Source organism: Macaca thibetana, chromosome 3, assembly GCF_024542745.1.
Source record: "Macaca thibetana thibetana isolate TM-01 chromosome 3, ASM2454274v1, whole genome shotgun sequence".
Lineage (NCBI taxonomy): Eukaryota > Metazoa > Chordata > Mammalia > Primates > Cercopithecidae > Macaca > Macaca thibetana.
In genome coordinates, this window is record NC_065580.1 from 97,797,035 (window position 1) to 97,813,269 (window position 16,235).

General features: G+C 39.7%; 1 pseudogene; it reads right to left on the minus strand.

Annotated features, from left to right (window-relative positions):
* Positions 1 to 15,280: 15,280 nt before the first annotated feature.
* LOC126950869 (heterogeneous nuclear ribonucleoprotein A1-like) lies at positions 15,281 to 16,027 on the minus strand (annotated as a pseudogene).
* Between the last annotated feature and the right edge of the window lie 208 nt (positions 16,028 to 16,235).

The following is a 16,235-nucleotide window of genomic DNA, read 5'->3' on the forward strand; positions in this document are numbered from 1 at the left end:
CATCTCTGGTTGCCCCTTAAAGAGCAAAATTGTCCTCAGTTGAGAGCCAACACCAAAGCTGTTCCCTCTGCCTGGCACACTCTTCCCCTAAAGTTTCCACCCCGTCACCTCCCACAAGTCACTGCAGACCTAACCCTGATGAGCCTCCTCTACCACCTTTTTTAATTACTGCAAACTGTTCCTCTCCTAACTCCCTGAGCCCCCTTACCCTTCTCTACTTTTTTATTTTTATGATCATCTAATGTATTTATTTGTATGTGTTTATACTTGTTGTCTCTCACTACAATGTAAGCTCCTTAAGGGATCAATTTTCTTTGCTTATATTTCCTACAGCACCTAGAGCATTTCCTCACACGTGGTTAAAAAATAATAAAAATACATATGCAGAAGGTATAGATGAAAAGTCCAGCTCTCACTTCTGTTTTCTGTCCTCCTAGTTCTTCACTCCCAAACCAAGTAACTGCTTTTATCGGTTATTAGTGTATCCTTTCAGAGCTTCTTTATGCGAAATCAAGCAAGTAGGAACATATATTTCTAATCCTAATTTTTTAAACCAAAAGTTGGCACATTTAGACACCATTTAGCACCTTCCTTTTTTCATTTAAGCTTATATGCATTATGAGAATAGTTTATCTGTCTAGAAAGATTTTTGCTTTCCTGTTTGAACTTTTCCTGTGGCTGAAACTTGGAGATGCACAGTCTTGTAAATAGTAGCCTGACTTTCCTGTCCTTTCACCAAGAGAAAAATTGATTTTCCCGTTAAACTTGAATTCAGATTTCAGCCAGACCCCAGTCAGTCAGCAGGTCTGCCTGCCATGTTTCCTCTCTGAGAGCTATTCATTGACTCAAGTCCATATGTCATTTGATTATTTTGGATTATGTGACAAGCTTTTTAAATTTTCCTTTTGATATGAATTTAATTGGTTGCCTCTAGGACAGGGCGGAGGATTGGTAGTTCTTGGAAATTGGCCAGACTGTGAGTGTAGGAGGGTCCCTGGGGATGCAGACAGTGTTGACCTGGATCCTTTGAATAAGAATTCCCCAGGGTGTTCTGGACAGCCTTTCCAGCAGGAGCTGCAGGAGTGGACCCAGGTGGCAGCAGCTCCTTACACAGCCTCCACTGCCCTGGAGGTGACTTAGACATTCATTGAGAAATGGTTCCTCTGGATTTCTGTGCAGAGGGAGAAAGGCTTTTTCCACCTCGTTTTTACATACGGTGGTTGTCCACCTACCTTGAAAGGCAAAAATTGGGAGGCCCAGGGAGATAGCTAGTTGCTTGAGAAGTCCAAATGTACAAAAGGTCCAAGATGAAAAATCTGGCCTGGGGCCAGTGGTGTGACTCTGTGATGAGCATTTTATCCTGTAGACGCAAATGAATGGTGTATGTTTGAAAATGAAGTACTTAGTGATTATTACTTGAGAGGTCTTAAACATTTAGCTCTCAACTTATCAGGCCTCCATGTTTGACATTTCACATTAGCCAAAACGGATGGAATTTTTAAAGACCTAAAAGATAAAATATGCAACAACCTTCGAAATTGTAAACAGAGAATTAGAATGACAGATCACTACTGGTTTAAAAAAGCTATTATCTTGGGTGTACATACAAAAGACCCTCTTCTCGTTTGGGAGGGACATGTTCAGGTCACTATAGTCAAACATTATTTTTCTCTCTTTAGTTCCAGAAAGACTAATAAGAAGTTGCGGCAGACAAAAAGAACAGCTGGATCATGCATCTTTCAAATGGGAAAAACTTGTACCCTTAATCACAGATGAACCCATGAGGAAATACTTTAGAAAAGATTGAACTCATCTTTTCATAGAATATGCAATCTAATCAGCACTCTGAGAAAAGCAGAGAGGAAGGATTAGAAATAATAGTCTGTGTTTATTTTTGTCTGGGATCTATGGAAATGTAGGTTTATGACTTGACTTGACTTGAGCTCTCACAGTTAAAATATATGGCATATAGAATAGTACTTGCTGCCAGGTCTGGCCTGGCCTCATTCAATTTCACAAGGTAAGTGGCAGACTGTGTATCCACTGGAGTTAGCTGTGGTTTGCTGGGAAAAGAAATATCTATTAGTTTAGGTCTTCTTTGCTTTTTTATTTTAAAATATACATTAAATACATTTCAGGATACATTAAAACATATACATGAAGTAAACTACTAATGTTTATTTCAAAGTCAAAAACAATATTCTATTTCTTTTTTCTTTTTTTTTTTTTTTTGAGACAGAGTCTCTCTCTGTCACCCAGGCTAGAGTGCAGTGACTTGATCTCAGCTCACTGCAACCTCTGCCTCCCAGGTTCAAGGAATTCTCTTGCCTCAGCCTCCCAAGTAGCTGGGACTACAGGCACGTGCCACTATGCCCTGCTAATGTTTTGTATTTTTAGTAGAGATGGGGTTTCACCATGTTGGCCAGGCTGGTCTTAAACTCCTGACCTCGTGATTCGCCTGCCTTGGCCTCCCAAAGTGCTGGGATTACAGGTGTGAGCCACTGTGCCTGGCCTCCATTTCTTTTTTGCAATTTGATCTCAGATATTCTGTAGTGTGTTTTGGGTGGGGGGAAATCTAGGTTGTTTTCTTCTTCCTTTTTTAGACAGGGTCTCAGGGTCTCACTCTATCGCCCAGGCTGGGGTACAGTGGTGCAATCATAGCTCACTGCAGACTTGAACTCCAGGGTTCAAGGAATCCTTCCTGCCTCAGACTCCCAAGTAGTTGGGAATACAGGTGCACACCACCACGTCCAGCTAATTAAAAAAAAATTGTCTGTAGAGACAGGGTTGCCCAGGCTGGTCTCAAACTCCTGCCTCAAGCAATCCTCCCACCTCAGCCTCCCCAGTGGCTGAGATTACAGGCTTGAGCCACCATGCCAGGCTAGGTACTTTTTAAAAACAACTTTTTGAGATATGATTCTTATATAGATCACCCTTTGAAAGTGCACAGTTCAATGGTTTTTAGTATTTGTCAGAGTTGTGCAATCATCATGAAAATCTAATTTCAGATCATGTTCATCATCCCAAAAGGAAATTTCATTCCTGTTTAGCAATTACTCCCCATTTCACCTACTCCCCCAATCCTTGGCAACCACGAATGTAGTTTCTAACTCTGTGATTTGCCTATTCTAGATATTTCAGATAAATGGAGTCATGCAATATGTGGTATTTTGTGTCTGGCTTCTTCCACTTAGCATGTTCTCAAGGTTCATTATGTTGTAGTATATGTCAGTACTTCATGCCATTTGATGGTTGTCTAATGTTCCACTGTGTGAATAACTGCACTTTGTTTATCCATTCATCCTATGAAGAACATTTGGGTCGTTTATACTTTTTGCCTATTGGGAAAAATGCTGCGAGGAATATTTATGTACAAAGTTTTAGTGTGGATATTTGTTTTCATGTATTTGGGTATATACCTAAGAGTGGAAACGCTGTCTCATATGGTAACTGTAGGTTTAGCATTTTGAGAAGCTGCCAAATCATTCTCTGCTTTTTAAAATTTTTTTATTTTTTTGGAGATGGGGTCTTGCTCTGTCACCCAGGCTGGAGTGCAATGGTGTGATCATGGCTCATTGCAGCCTCAACCTCCCAGGCTCAAGCGGTCCTCCTGCCTCAGCCTCCCAAGTAGCTGGGACCACAGGCATGTACCACCATGCCTGGCTAATATTTTTTATTATTTTTGTAGAGACAGGATCTCTTTATGTTACCCAGGTTGGTCTTGAACTCGTGGGCTCAAGTTATCCTCCTGCCTTGGCCTCCTAAAGTGTTGGGATTCCAGGTGTGAGCCCCTGCACCTGGCCTGTTCTCTGCTCTTTAAGAGTGATAACTATGGCATTTTAGCCAGGGGTTTGTCAGGATTTGAGTATCGAGCACATATTTGATTCAGCTGGTTCACAGTTGTATTTTATCCTTCCCATCTCCATTCCCGATTGTTTCATTTGTTCAATGTTTACTGAGCCGGTTGCCAGTATTGGAGGATTACAATAAGAAGAAAACAAGATAAACAGTTACGAGGGCTCCCTGGGACATAGAAACTCACACTGGGCCATGTTGACCTATGCCTTACCCTGTATTCTCTTGGTGGTAAACTTAAATTTCAAACATCACTCTAACAAAGTCTAAGGACAATCAATATTTTTACTCATCTCCTAAATAATACCAGAAACCAGGCATGCTTAAATTTCCTTCTGCATCCTCTTCTTCAATTTTCTACATTTTAATCAAGTGTTTTATTTCTACCTTGTTTTGTAAGTCAATATTTATTTAGCATTAGTAACACTTAACAACTGATACCTTTGCTCACAATTGCAACTGGCTTCCCTTACATTTCTTCTGGATTCATTTCCTATTTTCTGAGATATATTTATTAGTAATTTTTTCAGAACGAATCTGGTCCATTTTACCTTCATTTTTTTTAACTTTATTTATTTATTTATATTTTTTGAGACTGTCTCATTCTGTCATCCAGACTGAGTGCAGTGGCACGATCTTGGTTCACCGCAACTTCTACGTCCCAGTTCAAATAATTCTCGTGCCTCAGCCTCCCAAGTAGCTGGGATTACAGGTGCATGCCACCACACCTGGCTATTACTTTCATTCTTGAATAATTGTCTAGTATATTAAGATCAATAGACCAGGCATGATGGCTCACACCTGTAATCCCAGCAATTTGGGATGCCCAGGCAGAAAAATTGCTTGAAGCCATTAATTTGAGACCAGACTTGGCAACATAGCAAGACCCTATATCTACAAAAAATTTAAAAAATTAGCCAGGCAAGTTGGTGTGCACCTGCAGTCCCAGCTACTCAGGAGGCTGAGGTGGGAGGATGACTTGAATCTAGGAGCTTGAGATTACAGTGAGCAATGACTGTGCTCAATGCTGATCAATAGAGTGAGACCCAGTCTCAAAAATAAATAAATAAAAAGATCAATAGCACTGTCTGGCTGCTGTCTTAATGTTCAGATCAGTCTTCACAATGTTCAACTGTGCTCAGTTCCTGCCTTTTCTTCTCTATCACCTTCATTGTTAAATCTCTGTGGCTTAACACAATTAAAATGAAATTCTCATTCATGTCTTAGTCTAATGGGTCGGGTGGCTCTCTTGAGTAGCTTCCCTCCAACCAGTGCCTCAGAGATCCTCGCTCTTTTCATTTTATGATTCTGCCACACTGAGTTCTTTCCAGGGAGTCTATTGGCTATTTAGCATGTTTGTGTATATGTGTATGTGTGTGTGTTTTTTTCAGAGAAACCTAGAGGTGGTGCACATTACTTCTACTACATCATGTTGGCCCAAAATCCAACTGCATAGCCCCAAAGGAAGTTGAGAAATGTAGTTATCCTGTTTGCCCAGGAGGAATGTTTAATGAACTCACAGCATTACCTCTGCCACATTATGACATAGAATTCTTGGTTGGCAGTTATTTTTTCTCAGCACTTTTAAGATTTTATTTCATTTTCTTTTGGCATCTATTGTTCATGAGAAATTCATGGTCAGTCTGATTGTTGTTTTTCTGTTGATAATCTGTCTTTTCTCTCTGGTATCATTTAAGATTCTTCCATTCGTCCTTGATAGTCTGCTATTTTGCTTTCATGGGTCTCTTTGTAGGTTTGTTTTTATTTATCCTGATGAGAAAACTTTTAAAACAATCTGGGAAATTCCGAGTCAGGATATCTTTGAATATTGATTTTCTGCCATTCTGTTTTTTCCTTCAGGAGCTTTTAGATCTATTTTCCATGTCTCTTAACTTCTTGTTCACATTTTCTATGTTTAATCTATTGTTTAACTTGTTGAGGTTTTTTTTATTTTAGTAAGAATATTTGTTATTGTCTGGGACATACACATACTTGGTTTTTTCCCCCAAGTTATCCTGTTCTTTTCTTTTTACTTTGTGAATTATATTTCTTCATCTCTCTGAATATTTTACACATTTATTTTGAAGGCCCCTCAGATTAATTTTCAAATTAAAATTACTCTACGATCTGTAGTTTGTTGGGTGTGAATTATCCTGTTTCTTAGGATTGTAGGCTAGGTTCCTTGAATCTCTTTTTCCATGAGAGTCACATGTGTGCGTTAGAGTTGTTTCATAGCTTTCTCTGCTCAGGCCCTGTATTCACCAGTTCTATTTTTTAATGTTACCCAGGCTGGACTTTGAATTCCTGGGCTCAAGTAATCCCCCTGCCTCAGCCTCCTGAGTAGCTAGAACTACAGGCATGTGCCACCATGCCTGGCTTGTGCAACTTTTGTCTTACTTTTTGGTTTGGGGTTTCTTAATGGCAAAGATAGTATACAATTTGGAGCCCATGCTCAGAAAGTCTTGGAGGTCTGGTTTCTTGAGAATGACTTATCTATTCTTTCTAATTAGAGAGAATTTTGCTAGAGGAAATAGAAGAATTTAGCTTGAAAAGTAAAGTATGACATTTAATAATGGATTCTTGAGTTAGATTGACTTAAGTTCAAGTTCCGGCTTTATCAGTTAGTAGCTATGTGACTTCATTAAAGTTATCTAATTTTTCTGAGTGTACATTTCCTCATTGTAAAGTGGAATATATTCACTTCTTAGCTCATGGATATTAATCACTGTTAGTTATGATTTCTAGCTGCAGATCAAGGACAAAGGAAAATTTCTTTGTACCAAGTACCCTAGCCCAAGCAGGAAGACCTATTGAAGGAGCAGGCAAGGGAAATATCTGTAAAAGTTGGAGAAATGCCCTGCAGTTGTCAGCATCAGGAAATGTGAAGGGTGAAAGGTAGGAACACTTAAGGCATGGCTGTCTCTCCAGCTGTGTGGTCATTATTCCTTACTGTCTTCCCCTGGCCTCTCAGTCAGCAGGAACCATGTTGGTCAATGGTAGCAGCATCTAAGGTATCAATCTTCATCATGACCAGTGCAATCTGCCTAAGGGCAGAAGACTTTTGAAAAGTGCTAAATGAATGCTATAATCATTTCAGGATAACTATTATTGAGTTGAAAAATATGAGATAAAAACAAAGTAAATTACTTTTATTATTTGAACCTTAAAATTTTTTTATTTACTTAAGTTTTATCTCCTTGTTATTGTGATTCTTAAAGTGACTTCATTGTTTGGAAATCTAAAATTAGCTTTATTATTTTCTTTCTATTTTACTTTTTTCTTGTGTTCCCACCTCTGTTTCAATGCAAGTTTTCCCTAAGCATCTTTGTACCATGTTTGTCAGTATAAAGGAGGGTTAGACAAAAAGAAAGAAAGAAAAAAGGAAGGAAGGAAAACACACTGGTTTTACATAAGCATTAACACCTGTTTCACATGCTGATAAAGTACAGTACTGCACTAATCTAGTTGAGTCTTTCTTAGTTGTCTGCCACCTGGTCTGTATCCTGAGTTATCCTTGAATTCCAGTTTATAATGGCTGACCCATTTAACCTCCCCATAAGGTTAAAACCCAGATATAAGAGGCCTTACTGCTATTCAACTTGTCAAAGAAGGTTGAGTTTGACCAGGACCCTATCCTTCTAAGGTGGAATCTGGGAAATATCCAAGCACTTCCAAGTGATAATGCAAGCAAGAGACTCCTCAGCTATTGACCAGCTTTACCCCAACAGCCCTGACTACCTCCTGGCATGAGAAAAGCAAAAGTCTGATAAATTAAGCCTCAGCTTCTAAGTTTTAGAAAAGGTCTATGGAAATAATTTTCTTTCCTATTTTTAATGCTTTGTAACTCTGATTATATCATAAATAATGCTTACTTCATGTCTAATGGGGCCAACATCATGTATGATGGCACTTTATCTGAGAAGGCATAAAAGTGGAGCAAGAAATCATTACCAAGAATGCAAAGCAAATTTAAAAAATCAGCAAAGTTTAAAATGAAATGTTCCTAGTTGATTTCACGTGCTACTGGCCTAATGACACTGTAACAGATGATTTTAAATCTAGAGCTGCTGGTGCAGCAGGGAGAGTCACTTTTTCAACTCTTCATGTAGTACCACAAGGATCAGGATGACGCTTTTGCATACACCTGGGCACAGCTGCAGCTCAAATGTGTGAAATTTCCCACAATGTCATGGGCACCTGCTGTTTTAGTCTGTCCAGCATTCATTCCACTCGGTTCTGGTAACAGAGCCAGCTTCTTTTTGGGGGAATTCTGTCTTCCGCATGGGTGGGCCCTTTCGGTGAGACTGCCCTGCCATCCCCTAGTTAAGTGATGGCCACATGACCCAAGCCTGGCCAATCAGGCATTCTCTCGAGTGGAGTCTGTAAAACCAAGATGGTGGTTATTGATTCTCCCAGACAGAGGCTCCCTGAAGAGACTGCCCTTAGAGCCTGGAGCTACTCCAGTCCTAATCCTTCAGCTTTTCTAAGTTTCGCCCCATTAAATTATTTTATCCTCTTTAACTTTGTTAATTCACTTCTGTTGCTTGCAACAAAAACGCAAATTGACACACCGATACATACTTCCTGGTATGGCAGGCTGGCGCTCTCCCACCAAACCCTCCTTCAGAAGGAAAAGTTGCTTTTACACCTTCTTAGAACAGAATGTCTGGAGGGGAAGCTCTCACCTGGAACAACCAGTCATAGAAAAGACTTCACTGAAGACATGACATTTGTTTGTAAATAAATGGCAGAGGAGTGCTCCAGTTGTGCTGCATTTTCTTGCTTAGAAGGAGTGCTAGGGAAGATCGTCCATGCTCTGGAATCAAACTGCCTGTGCTCAAATCCTGGCTTTGTGACTCAACTAAACCTCCGTTTCTTTATCTGTTAAAAGAGAATAGTTGCATCTACTGCTAGGGTAGTTAAAAATGAAATAAGATAATTCACATAAAGAGTTTAACACAATGCTTGGTGCATACAGATCCTCAACAACATGAGTTCATTGTGACAATATGCTTAAAATACACTTCTCTAGGTTTCCTTTAATTTGGTCTGTATGGCAGCTCTTTGGGATAATAGGATCAAGTAAATGTGATGTCCCTCAGGCGCAAAGATAAAATGTGACCCGCTATCAATTGGACACACACTTAGAATTATTTAACGAGTAGTGATTGTAAGAGCCTTGAGTCAGAAACTGTTGAAATTAGTCTTGAGATAGAGCTCTCTCTATTTAATTACTATCTATTACAGTAGTCCTCCCTATCCATGGGTTCTGCAGCCGAAGATTAAACCAACCACAGAGAAAAAAATTTTGAAAAAAAAAACAATAAAAAATAGCAATACAACAATAAAAAATAATACAAATAAAAAACCAGTACAGTATAATAACTACACAGCATTTGCATTGTATTAGGTATTATAAGTAATTAGAGATGATTTAAAGTATAAGAGAGGATGTGCATAGGTTAAGGGCAAATACTATGCCATTTTAGATCAGGGACTTGAGCATTCATGGATTTTGGTATGTGGGGGAGTTGGGTCTTGGAACTAATACCATGTGGATACCCAGGATACCCAGGGACAACTGTACATTCGCTCTTTCTTTTTTTTGTGTGTGTGTTGTTTTTTTTTTTGAGACGGAGTCTCGTTCTGTCGCCCAGGCTGGAGTGCAGTGGCGCGATCTCGGCTCACTGCAACCTCCGCCTCCCGAGCTCACGCCATTCTCCTGCCTCAGCCTCCCGAGCAGCTGGGACTACAGGCGCCCACCACCATGCCCGGCTGATTTTTTGTATTTTTTAGTAGAGACGGGGTTTCACTGTGTTCACCAGGATGGTCTCGATCTCCTGACCTCGTGATCTGCCCGCCTTGGCCTCCCAAAGTGCTAGGATTACAGGCGTGAGCCACCGTGCCCGGTCTGCTCTTTCTTTTTTACATTATCCCCTTTTGTACCTCTTTCTTCCTCACCTCTTTGTAGTCACATCTCTTAGCTGAACAACAACTCTGATTCAAGAAGTAGTTACTGAGAGTTAGGTCATGTCCATACAGATGAATTAGGAGGCTTTCTGTGCTCAAGGCCTCAGGCTGGTTCTCACCTTCATTTCCAGTGTTTTCACCGACATTCAGCCTGAGTCTCAGGAACTCTTTTCTGAATGGTTGAAAGGACTTCCTAACTGACCTTTCACCTCTCTCTCCACTTCTTTCTTCCACCTTTTGAATCTCTCTGCTACATGAATCTCCCTGAAATTCAGCTCTCACCACATATTTCTGTAAACCCCCTCTCGCCACATCGTGCCACATTACCTACCAAATAAAGCCAACAGTTTTCTTTCTGGTGTGTGGGGTCCTCCCCAATATGGCGTCACCTTTCCTTCTCTCCTTCCTCCTGTTCCCCATGGCCCTGACCATCATCTGTCCTTCTCCAGCAGGCTCTGCATTCCCTATCCAGCTTTTGATCCATTTGCATCCCCTCCTCACATGGGCCAAAGCCCTGCCCATTCTTTAAGGCCAGGAATAAATGCCACTTTATAATTTGTCCTGGTTTCCCAAAGCCTGTAAAGGCTCTTCCTCCCCTCAGCCCCTACAGCGCATTGTAACTCTGTTTCAGTTTTATAGGACTCTACCTTGTTCCATAGATATTTAGGTAAGACAGGAAGAACTTTCTGCCTGTAAAAAGGAGACACTGAAATGTACTTCCAACGAAGGAGGGGAGAATTTAGCTTTCTCTGCAAGTTTTGAAGAAAGAGATCCATCTTTGAGGGAAATTTTATATGAGGTCTTGTCTGGAGGTCAGTCAATGAACTGATGGCCGCCAAAGGGTCTGGATAATTAAAATTCTAGTAAATTTCTTGAGACAGTTTTAATTCCTTGAGACAGCACATGCACGTAGATGCGTAGGAAGAACACTAGAACAGGTTCTACTGAAGAAGACTAAGAACTATCATGGAGCTGTTTTCACTTTGCCAAAGGAAAGAGTAGCCAGGCCTCCTAGAGACTGGGCTGTTTTGAGGTTCTCCATACCTTATTGGGACTAGGTAAATTATTTTTCCTTCTTCTACAGCGATTTAGATCTTGGGATCCCTGTCCAATTCATTTCCTGGTTCTTTGCAGAAACCTTGAGTATGTGGGTCCCTATCAGGAAACAGTGTGAAAGAGGGGAGATATTGGATTGCCAGCACTCTTCACATGTGTTATGTGTTTAACTTCCATATTAACACATAAGGCAGAAAACATTTCCTCCAATTTTTTAAATGTCAAAATGTTAGAAGTTTAGTGACTGGTTCAGGATTACTTAGTAAGTGTTGAAATGGGTATTCAAACTGAGGTCATACTCTTTCTCATTCCATTCAAATCTTCCCACCACCCCTTTCTTGTCATCAGTTCTCCTTTTGGACTTTCTCTCCCATATGGCCCTAGAACTAACCTGTTGGCCCAACTTCCACCAATTTCTCACTGCCGTATCAATCTGAGGCCTGTCCTTCACCTTCTCCCAGAATCACAGGAGATTTGTGTGTGTGTGTGTGTGTCCCGTTCTTTCAGGGCTACATTGTTAGCCAACCCAGAGATGATTAAGAGCTAAACTATCAGTGATCTGTTATAACCCAAAGACTATTATCCACCCATGATTGTGGCTTTATTCATTTCTCCTTTAGTTCTATTCATTATGCTTTATATATTTTGAAATTTATGTGAGTAGGCATATACAAATTTAGGATTTTAAGGTTTTTCTGATGAACTATGTTATCATCATAAAATGTTTTTCTTCATCTCTGATAATATTTCTTGTCTTGAAGTCTATTTTGTCTAATAATAAAGCCACATCAACTTTCTTATTATTAGAATTTGCATAACAATCTTTTTCCATCCTTTTACTTTCAGTATCTCTAAGTCCTTATATTTAAAATGTGTTTTCTGAAAACAGCATACAGTTGACATTGAGTTGTTTTTGTTTAAAAATCAAATCTAGGCTGGGCATGGTGGCTCAGGCCTATAATCCCAGTACTTTGGGAGGCCAAGGCCGGTAGATCACCTGAGATCAGGAGTTGGAGACTAGCCTGGCCAACATGGTGAAACCCCGTCTCTACTGAAAATACAAAAATTAGCTGAGTGTGGTGGTGCACACCTGTGATTCCAGCTACTGGGAAGACTGAGGCAGGAGAATTGCTTGAATGGGGAGGTGGAGTTTGCAGTGAGCGGAGATTGCGCCATTGCACTCCAGCCTGGGCAATAAGAGTGAAACTCCATCTCAAAAAAAAAAAAAAATCAATTCTGATAATATCTTTTAAATGGAGTATTTAGTTCATTAGCCTTTTATATTGTATAAAATTTAAGGTATACAACATGATGTTTTGGTATATATATCCATTCATTAACATTTAATGTAATTATTGATAAAGCTGGATTTATGTTTCCCATCTTGCTCTTTTAGGGTTTTGGGTTTTCTTTTCTTTTCTTTTCTTTTTAGAGAATTGCATTTGAATAGGAAACGCCTGGATACCATGCATCTAACCCTGTTTGGTAATATTTTAGACAATCATAACAGATGAAGTGAAAGGGTCCTTCTGACATCTGCTACATGTTGCCAAGTAAGCATTTGAACTTTTTGCTTATAAGTAAAGGAATGCCCTAATTATTTAACATTTAGGTCATTTTCAGTTTTTACTTCCAGAAATGGTATCTTAAAGATCATCTTCACACATAGCCTTTTCCTCCTGTTTTGGTCTGATGTAATAGGCTAGACTTCCAGAAGGAAGATCATTGGGTCAAAAATATTGAACATTTATAAAGTTACTGTATTGTTTTCCAAATGGGTGGTACCAATTTACCATGCAACCAGCAATGTATGACAGTACATATTTTGCCACATCTTTACCAGTATTGAATGTTCCCAATTCATTAAAATTTATTGTATTTATAAATTTAATTATACAATAATTTCTGGGATTATATTTAGTATATCTTAAAATTTTTATGTGCTACGAGAACCTCCAGAGCAGTAGGAAAAAAATATAAAATATCCTATTTATTATGCTGAGAATTCTAAGAAGGTTTTTATCTAGGCAGAGTGAAAAATTGTGGAGTAGATCTAGGGAGACTGAAAAATTCCCTGGTTGGTTCCTAAAGAAAGCCATCACTCCTTAAAAGACCTCTCTATCCTGTCTCCATCAAAATCTCATGCCAAATCTGCATTCTACTTCATCCTGAGGTATTGTCTCAAAAGGAATTTGCATGATGCAAACTTTCATGTACCTAAGGGATAGCTATGTGCTTAGAATAGTGACTGGCCCCCCATGACATCAGTGGAAAATGAAAATCTTTGCTAATTAGGTGCCTTTGTAGTAAGGAAACATAATGATTTCTATTATGCAATTAAGTATGAGCATTTCTTTCATTATAAACTGCAATTCTTCTTTGTTATGTGAGAGCAAGAACTAATTTTATTTTCAGATCAATAGTTGGAATGCCGAGTTAATAGACGTGCGATGTTAATATAGTATAAAATAGCAAATTAGGCTGCTTGGGTTTGAGAGCATTTTTTTTTTTTTCTTTCTGAGACGGAGTCTCACTCTGTCGCCCAGGCTGGAGTGCAATGGCATGATTTCAGCTCACTGCAACCTCTGCCTCCCAGGTTTAATCGATTTTCCTGCCTTAGCCTCCTACAGATGTGTGCCACCACATCGGGCTAATTTTGCATTTTTAGTAGAGACAGGGTTTTGCCATTTTGGCCAGGCTGGTCTCAAACTCCTGACCTCAGGTGATCCACCCACCTCGGCCTCCCACAGCGCTGGGATTACAGGCATGAGCCACCACACCTGGCCTGGGAGCATCTTTTTAATCAGACCACATGACTATGGCTAGGTTGCGTGAATCACTGCTGCTCTGGAGTTTTCTGGATTGCAGAGCTCTTCCTGATTGAAGCAGGTCTCCTGAAAAATCACAATGGGACTTTGAATAAATACTTCCATCTCTTAGGCCTGTCTCATAAAATTGGTGGGGTTCTGAAATATGTTTTCTCAAGGGTTGAAATGCATATTTATTTTTTTGTTGGGTGGGCTGAGCCAATAATGATTGGAATCAATAAGAAAGTCCTTCATCAGTAGAGTTTATAATAGCAGCTTTAAAGGTCTCCAGATATGAGATGAACTCTGTTAAGTTTTATTGGTAATTTACCAGGTATACTTCATGAAATTTACTCAGATAATTTCAGAATTCATTTTTACCCGCAACCACTGAAAGCCTCTAAAGATTTCAGGAGACCCAAACTCATTTCTACCCTGGCCAATATCTGCAGATCTAGCCCACACAGCTGGCTTCCAACTGTCTGTACCTCAGCTCTCACAAAGACACTGGTTTTGTTTTATTTTGTTTTGAGATGGAGTCTCACTCTCTTGCCCAGATTGGAGTGCAGTGGCACGATCTCGGCTCACTGCAACCTCTGCCTCCCGGGTTCAAGCAATTCTCCTGCCTCAGCCTCCTGAGTAGCTGGGATTACAGATGTATGCCACCACATCCAGCTAATTTTTGTATTTTTAGTAAAGACAGGGTTTCACCATGTTGGCCAGGCTGGTCTTGAATTCCCAACCTCAAGTGATCCGCCTATGTCGGTCTCCCAAAGTGCTGGGATTACAGGCATGAGCCACTGTGCCCGGCTGATCAATACATTTTTTCTTTTGTACTCCAAAGCAATGTATACTCATTGTTGAAAACTTGTAAAATAAGCAAAAGAAAGAAAATAAAAATCATTCAATAAATGTTTTTCTACTTGCTTATCTATATTTAAAAATTTTCAACATTGAATAGATATATTTATAATAAGAAAAAGTTATATTTAATTTTAAAAAATTTCAGAAAGATATACTTCAAAATGTTTATAGTCTTTTTAGCTTTTTTCCCCTTAATTTTGTATAATGATAACTATATTACTTTTATAATTGAGAAAAATAATTTCAGAATAAATATTAGTATTAATTATTAATATAAATTAATTAATATAAATATTATTAAAATTAATTCCACCACTCAGAAAGAAGTATTGCCAATATTTTGGTGTATATCTTTCAAGTCTTCTTAGGAAAGAAGACTGTATGTCTAGCTAGAGTTTTATTTTATTAATTTAAAAAAAGACATGTATTCAGTGTTACGATCAGACTGTTAGATTTAGCAATCCATAGCATGGGTGCATTAAAAACTTTTGTTAGAATGCTTTATACTTTCCACAGAACAGAACAGAACAGAAACTAAAATAACCTGCCACAAATACAGTCCTTGAGCTTTTTGTGCGTACACGTGAGCATTGTCTAAAACATATCTTCTTTGTAGCAGCTGGGCACTGCCACCACGGTGCTTGGTTGAGTCCACAAATCTGTTACTGGTAGCTTCCCTGTCACCTCTTTGGCTCTCCTCTCCTGCCAAGCTTTGTTGGTGTCAGTAATTAAAATCTTCTGCCATTGACATAGTGACTGCTGCTACTAGAAGAACCACACCCACCTTGGTTTCATGATTTGGCAAAGTATTGGCCTCCACCACCATAGGGGCCAAAGCTTCTGCCTCCAAAGTTTCTTCCCTTCATGGGTCCAAATCTGGAGATTGATTATTGTAATTGCCAAAATCATTGTAGCTTCCACTACCTCCAAAATTGCTCCTATCATTACCAAATCCCTTATAGCCATCTCCACTGCCACCATATCTACCACCAGCACAGCTGCTACCAAAGCTACCATAACCACTAATGTTTCCTCCATGACCAAAGTTGTCATGACCACCAAAACCATCTCCACGACCACCACCAAAGCTTCCAGAATGACTTCGACCTCTTTGGCTGGATGAGGCACCAGCCATCTCTTGCTCCGACAGGGCTTTCCTAACATCACAGTGTGGTCACTCCCACGAGAGTATTTCTGAATGACAGTCTTATCTGTGGAGTCATGGTTGTCAAAGGTTACAAAAGCAAAGCCTCTTTTCTTTCCACTGCCTTGGTCAGCCATGATTTCAATATTTCGATTTTCCCATACTGTTCAACATAATCTCTTAGGTGACGTTCTTCAGTGTCTTCTTTAACGCCACCAACAAAGATCTTTTTCACAGTTAAGTGGGCACCTGGTCTTTGAGAACTTTTTCTTGAGACAGCTGTCTTTGGTTCCACAGCTCTTCCATCCACGTTGCGTGATCTTGCATTCATGGCTGCATCCACCTCCTCCGCAGTGGCATATGGGACAACCCACAGCCCCTGGAGTGCTTGGTGTTTGGCTCTTTCATTAGCACACGGACTCTGAGTGTTTCCAGTTGCTCAGAATGGCTCCTCACACTCTCATTGGTTGTTCCAAAGTTCTTCCCCCACATGAAGAACTTCCATAGCTGTTCAAGCTCTTTAAAAGGCTCTGACTTAG